The sequence below is a fragment of the Chiloscyllium plagiosum genome, unplaced genomic scaffold (genome assembly GCF_037043375.1).
Source record: "Chiloscyllium plagiosum isolate Xiang-an unplaced genomic scaffold, Cpla_swu_hap1 HiC_scaffold_17, whole genome shotgun sequence".
Lineage (NCBI taxonomy): Eukaryota > Metazoa > Chordata > Chondrichthyes > Orectolobiformes > Hemiscylliidae > Chiloscyllium > Chiloscyllium plagiosum.
The window spans coordinates 30,587,239-30,594,951 of record NW_028270155.1 but is presented as its reverse complement, the minus strand read 5'-3'; positions in this window follow the sequence as shown (position 1 = coordinate 30,594,951).

Below are 7,713 nucleotides of genomic sequence, written 5' to 3'. Positions count from 1 at the left end.
TTTTTGAGTCAGTTTAAAGCGTTTTTTGGCTATCAATTCGGGCACAGCCAGTAACCCATCTGTACTTTGGGAGATTGCTAGGGCCTATGTAAGGGGGATAATTATATCTTATTTGGACAGTCGGAAATGACAGAAGGGAGAGCAGTAGCGTCTGCTCAAGGCCCGGTTGAAGGCAACCGAGATGGCATACTTTGATAGGCCATCAGTGATTAAACTACAGCAGATCGCAGCTCTCCGGGCTGCTCTGAATTCTGTGCTCAGACAGACAGCGAAGAAAGAACTCTCTTTCACGAAATAAAGGCTATTTGAGTATGGTGATAGGCCAGGTCAATACCTGGCATACTTGGTGAGGGAAAAGAGCACCCCCCCCCACCCAATCCGTCACATCAATCAGAGAGGACACTGGGATTCTTACTTGCAACTCCAAAAAGATTAATATGGCACTTTGGAAATGCTATTCTGAGTTGTATTGGTCAGAAAGCTGTGAGGATAGGTCAGTTAAGATGGAGGCAGCATCCGAGGACAGGCAGTTGCTGTGCTCTTCCAGCACCACTGATCCAGAATCTGGTTTCCAGCATCTGCAGTCATTGTTTTTACCTCAGTTAAGATGGAGCCCTTTTTAAAGAAGCTAGACCATCCAGGTGTGACTTTGGAACAGGCATCTCTTTTGAATGTCCCCTTGACAGTGCAGGAGATACAGGAGGTGGTAAGACAGCTCCAAAATGGTAAGGCACCTAGCCCTGATGGTCTCCCAAGTGAATTTTATGATGAATTTATGAATAGATTGTCTGGGCCAATTTTGGACATATACAATTGTTCACACAGTCAGGACTGCCTCCCTCCCTCTCTGAGAGAGGCTAACATCTCCGTCATTCTTAAGAAAGGGAAGGACTGTGCCTTCAATAGGCCCATTTCGCTGTTAAATTCAGCGAAATAAAATTTTATCCAAGAACCTCACATTGAGTTTGAAGAGGTGCGGCCCTTTATCGTAAGGGTGGAACTGACAGGTTTTATCATGGGCCAAAGGTCTCTAATAATGTTAGAAGATTATTGAATATGGTCCAAGTGTGTCAGCAGAGATCGGTTCCAGGCTTGGTGATCTCTCTAGACGCACAGAAGGTATTTGACTGGGTGGAGTGACCATATCTTTTTTATACTTTGGAGTGGTATGGTCTTTACTAGATGGTTCTATATAGCGATCCCACTGCAGCGGTCCTTATCAATGGTATACGGTCCAGTAATTTTAGTATCAGAGGGGACAGTCAACAAGGTTGTCCCCTTTCACTGCTATTGTTTACGCTCGGTGATTGAGTCACCGGTGGAGGCTATCTGAAGGGACCCCAACATGGTTGCCCTGGAGGTGGGGGCCAGGGTGCATACGAGTACATTATACGCAAATGATGTTCTTGTCTTTTTATCAAATTCGGCAGTTTCTGTGCCCCATTTAATACAATGCATTCATTTGTTTGGCTCTTTCTCAGGATATAAGATTGATTTTATGAAGTCGGAGGCTATGCCTGTGGGGGGATCTTGAGGGAATACCTGATATAGAAGGTGATATCTGATTTCCCTTCAAGTGGTCGCAGGGAGGTTTTCTTTACCGAGGTATTTTTGTTACTCCCACCTTTGACCAGTTACATAAGGCTAATTTTGCGCACTTGCTTCGAGTCATCGAGACATACAGCATGGAAATAGACCCTTCGGTCCAACCCATCCATGCGGACCAGATATCCCAACCCAAACTAGTCTCACCTGCCAGCACCTGTCAAACCTCCAAACCCTTCCTATCTATATACCCATCCAGATGCCTTTTAAATGTTGCAATTGTATTAGCCTCCATCACTTCCTCTGGCAGCTCATTCCATACACGTACCATCCTCTGCGTGAAAATGTTGCCCCTTAGGTCTCTTTTATATCTTTCCCATCTCACCCTATGCCCTCTAGTTCTGGACTCCCCCACCCCAGGGAAAAAACTTTGTCTATTTACCCATTTATCTTCCATATCCCTTTCCACAGTAAATACTGATGCAAAATACTCATTTAGTATCTCCCCCATTTTTTGCGGCTCCACACAAAAGCCATCTTGCTGATCTTTGAGGGGCCCTATTCTCTCCCTAGTTACCCTTTTGTCCTTAATGTGTTTGTAAAACCCTTTGAATTCTCCTTAACCTATTTGCCAAAGCTATCTCATGTCCCCTTTTTGCCCTCCTGATTTCCCTCTTAAGTATACTCCTACTTTTATACTTTTCTAAGGATTCACTTGATCTGTCCTGTCTATACCTTACATATGCTTCCTTCTTTTTTTTAACCAAACCTTCAATTTCTTTAGTCATCCTGCATTCCCCATATCTACCAGCATTTCCTTTCAGCTGAACAGAAATATACTTTCTCTGGATTCTCATTAACCCATTTCTGAAGATTCCCTCAGCACAGCTGTAATGTTACCCCTTATCAAAAACGCCATTCTCCCTCCTCTCTTGCCTCCCTTTCTATCCTTCCTGTAGCATTTGTATCCTGGAATATTAAGCTGCCAGTCCTGCCCATCCTTGAGCCATGTTTCCATAATTGCTATGATATCCCAGTCCCATGTTAACCATGCCCTGAGTTCATCTGCCTTCCCTGTTAGGCTCCTTGCATTGAAATAAATGCAGTTTAATTTATTAGTCCTACCTTGTCCCTGCCTGCCTCGACTGTTTGACTCGCTTCTGTTCTCTACTGTACCAGTCTCCAATTGATCTCTTTCCTCACTTGTTTCTCTGGGTCCCACCCCCCCACCTTACTAGTTTAAATCCTCCCGAACAGCTCTAGCAAATCTCCCTGCCAGTATATTAGTCCCCTTCCAATTTACGTGCAATCCGTCCTTCTTGTACAGGTCACTTCTCCCTCAAAAGGGATTCCAATGATCCAATAAAGTGAATCCTTCTCCCATACACCAGCTCATCAGCCATGTATTCATCTGCTCTATCCTCCTATTCCTTCCCTCACTAGCTCATAGCACTGGGAGTAATCCAGATATTACTACTCTCAAGGACCTCCTTTTCAAATTCCTGCCTAACCCTCTGTAATCTCCCTTCAGAATCTCAACCTTTTTCCTCCCTATATCATTGGTGCCAATGTGGACAATGACCTCTTGCTGGCCCTTCACCCCCTTGAGAACATTCTGCACCCTCTCTGAGACATATTTGATCCTGGCACCAGGGAAGCAACACCATTCTGATTTATCACTGCTGGCCACAGAAATGTCTGTCTATACCTCAGATTAGAGTATCCCCCAACACAATTGATCACTTGGAACCCAACGTACCCCTCGTTGCATTAGAGCCAGTCTCAATACCAGAAACTTGGCTATTCGTGCTATGTTTCCTTGAGAATCCAACACCCCCTACATTTTCCAAAACAGCATACTTGTTTGAAATGGGCATAGCCACAGAAGACTCCTGTACTAGCTGCCTACCTCTCTTACTTTTCCTCAAGTTAACCCATCTATGTGACTGTATCTGAGACATTCCCCCCTTCCTATAACTGCCATCCATCATATACTGTTACTACTGCAAATTCCTCATTGCTTCTGTCTCTCCAAACGATCCATTCGATCTGATAAGAGTCACAACCAACAGCATTTATTGCAGATATAATCCTTAGTAACCCTTAAACTCTCTTTAAACTCCCACATCTGACAAGAAGAACATATCACTCTACTAAAGCCCATTTTTGCTCCTTCACAATCTACAGACCCAGAAAATAACACCATCTTATTCCTCTACAAAACACTGCTCCAGATTAAATTAATAGTTATGGTTTATATTTTAAGTTTAATCAAGAGACATATCTCAAAAAAACATATAATCAGGAAAGAACCCACTCTACTCACAACTGCATACTTTCTGTAGGCCACACTTAAACTGTTCACTTATTTACTTCTGTGCTATGACCTCTCCCAAATCATTGTGGATTTCACTTTTTGTTAATTGTCCCAGATGCACTCCAATGTCCAGCGATACATGAATTCAAACAGCAAAGGCAGTGACTGTGCAGGCTCACTTTCTCACTCATTGTGCGAGGAAGAACATTTTGATGACTTGAGTGTCGGAGAGCCCCTCTGGCCTGCCAAAGTTGCATAGATTAGTTATGGAACACATCCCTGTTGACTTCCTTGCAAGTATGGAGTTCCAGAAAACAGAGCTTTTCTGTAAGACTTGGCGGCCCTTTCTGAACTATTGAGAAGCAGATTAGCCAGCCATATTAATTAGGACTTTTGTTTAGCCACGATGATTAGGTCTGACGAGCCGTGTACCCTGAGAGGAAGAATTTAAATAAATACAGGTCGAATTACTAGTGCTCCCAAGGATGGGGAGCTTTGGGGTTGCGCTGAGAGGTGTAATTTATTTAATTATTTATTGAGTTGTAGTAAATGTAGATTTGATTTGTTTTGTAGAGTAGAGTAGTAGTTTATTGTAATTGTTGTTATACTCTCAGATCGTTATATATTGTGTAATTTTATAATTTTGTGAAGGAAAATAATTTTTTTCAATACTAATAGCTATTAAAAAAAAGGTTGATGGTATTACAATATTGATCAAGGAGCCAATTACTGCAGAAAGGAGGGTTGACACTTAAGAAGGTTCCCCAAAAATGGGGCAATTACTGTACTTTGATGGGAGTGTACTAGAGATCTCTAAATAGACAGAAGAGATAGAAACATGGATATCTTAGGCAATTCTCAGTAGTGAAAAAATAACAGTGATAATTGTATGATATTGCCTATATTAACTGGGATAGACAAAATGTGAAAAGCTTAGATTGAAATTCTTAACATGTGACCAGGAGAGGTTTTTGAGCCAACATCTAGAAATTCCAACAAGTGAGGGGGCAGTCCTGAACCTAATTATAGCAAACAAAGCTGGCCAAGTGGTAGATGTGGCAGTCGGAAGCATTTGGTAATAGTGACTATAATTCAATTCATTAGGAAATAAGGTAATTATTAATAAAGATGGACCAAAAATAATGGTTCTGGTGGTTTGGGGGATGGCCACATTTTATTAAATAAGATAGGATCTGGCCAAAGTGAATTGGGAGCAGTTACTTGCAGGAAAGTCCACATCAAAATAGTGAGAGACATTCCAAAGTGTAATAGTGAGAGTGCAAAGCTAACGTATTCCTGTAAAGCTGAAGGGTGGGCCAACCTTTGAATAACTAGAGATGTACAGGATTGAACAAGAAAATGTTATGTAGCTGATAAAGGCACAAAACAAATATCCTAGAGGAATATAGAAACTGCAGACAGTGCTCTTAAACAAATTAGAAGAGCAAAGAATGAACGTGCAAAAACACTGGTGGATAACAGTTAAGAAAATTCAAAGGTGATTTATAAGTGTATTAGGACAAGAGAATAACCAGAAAGAGATTAGGGCCCATTAAAGGCCAAAATGGCAAATTGTGTAAGGGGCCATAAAAACATAGTGAAGTTTTAAATGAGTATGTTGCATTTATATTCACCGTAAAGAAGGATGATGTAGGTACATAAATCAGGGAAGGGGGCTGTGATATACTTGAATAAATTAGTATGTGAGGAAGGAGGTTTTAACAGGCTTGCAAATGGATAAATCCCCAGGCCCAGATGAGAGGTATCCAAGGATGTTACTGGAGGCAAAGGAGGAGATGGCAGGGTCTCTATTAATTTTCAGATCCTCTGTGGCCACATGAGGCATGCCAGAGGACTGGAGAACAGTTAATCTGAAGCCAGTATTCAAGAAGAGAGATAGATATAAAGCAGGAAACTACAGGCCAATGAGTCTAACATCTGTGGTAAGAAAACTAATGGAAAAAGTTAATTTCCATTTGGAAAGACAAAGATTAATCAAGGATAGAGTCGAGAGTGTGGTGCTGGAAACGCAAAGCAGGTCAGGCAGCATCTGAGGAGCAGACGAATTGACATTTCAGGCATAAGCCCTTCATCTAGAATGTCCCTTCCCTTCCTGATGAAGGGCTTATGCCCCAAATGTCAATTCTCCTGCTCCCAGATGCTGCCTGACCTGCTGTGCTTTTACAGCACCACACTCTCAACTCTGATCTCCAGCATCTGCAGTCTTCACTTTCTCCTTATTAATCAAGGATAGTTCAGCATGGGGGAAATCATGTCTAACAAATTTGATTGAATTGTTGACTGATCATGTAGGTGAGGGTAGACCATTTTATGTAGTCTACATGGACTTCAGTAAGATATTTGACATGTCCAGGGTAATTTGGCAAATTAGATCCAAAGTTAACTTAGTGCTAAGAAGCAGAGCATGATCTCTGAAGGGTGTTTTTACGACTGAAAGCTGCGTCCAGTGGAGTTCTTTGCCGTTTGTTGTGTATATTTGTGATCAAGACATGAATGTAGGAGGATCACTAAACTCACACATGACAAAAATTGGTGGTTGAGAAGAAAAGCCTTAGCCTACAGAACAATATAGATGAGCTGGTTAGATGGGCTAAACAGTGACAAATGGAATTTAATCCTGAAAAGTGTGATGTGATGTGATGTGATGTGATGTGATGTAAGAAGATCAACAAAGCAAGGAGGTACACATTGAATGGTAGGACCGTTCGTGTGTGTGTCCATAGATTCCTGAAGACAGCAGGACAAGTGGATAAGATGGTTCAGAAGGCATATGGATTACTTGCTTTTATTAGTTAAGGCAATGAATACATGAGGAGGAGATTATGAAGCAGATGCATATAATACTAAACCACAGCCGGAGTACTGTGTGCAGTTCTGGTCACCACCCCACAGGAAGCATATGATTGCACTAGAGAGGATGCAGAAGAGATTCATCAGGATGTTGCCTGTGCTGGAGCATTTCAGCCATGAAGAGAGACTAAATAGGCTGGGGTTGTTTTCCTTAAAGCAAAGAAGGCTGAGAGAGGAATCCGATTGAGATACAAAAAGCTCTGAGGGGCTTAGACTGGTGCAGATAGACAGATGTTATCATTTATTAGCGGGTTAATATCCAGTGCACACAGTTCCAAGGCAAGAAGCAGGAGGTTTAGAGGAGATTTGAGGGAAAAATGCTTTCTCCCAGAGAATTAGGAGTATCTGGAACTCGCTGCCTGAAAGAATTGTAGAAGCTTGAACCCTAAAGACAATTTAGATGAGCACTTGAAATGCCACAGGCTTCGGGCTAGGGTCAAAACTGGGATTAGAATAGATGCCTCTTTCCATGCTATGAAAATTCTACAACTCTACGTACTATTAGGAAATGAAAACCACATCAAATAGATTGTAATCCCATCTAGGTATTGTAACAAAATGTATTAGTGGCCCACAGAATCCCAACGGTAGGTCACTAGATCTTAAGAAAACATAAACTAAAATACTAATACATTTTTATTAGCCAGGATTACACAAAGATGTAATCAAATGTCACCATGAATGCCAGGAAATCCCATTCAACAATTAAACCCGTGCCCTTAACCCTGATAGCAGCTCTCAAAGAACCATTTAACAGCATCTTCATTAGGTTGCATTGGGCTCCTGCCAGGAATGGGAGGAGGAATTGGCAATTCAGCCCTTCCCGGCCTGCTCCGCCACTCATAATGATCAGGACTCATCAACTCAATATCTTGTTTCTACTTTCTCTTCATATCCTTTAATTCCTTTAGCTCTAAGGACTATATCTACCTCCTTCTTGAAAACATCCAATACTTTATCCTTCGCAGAGAACTCCACAG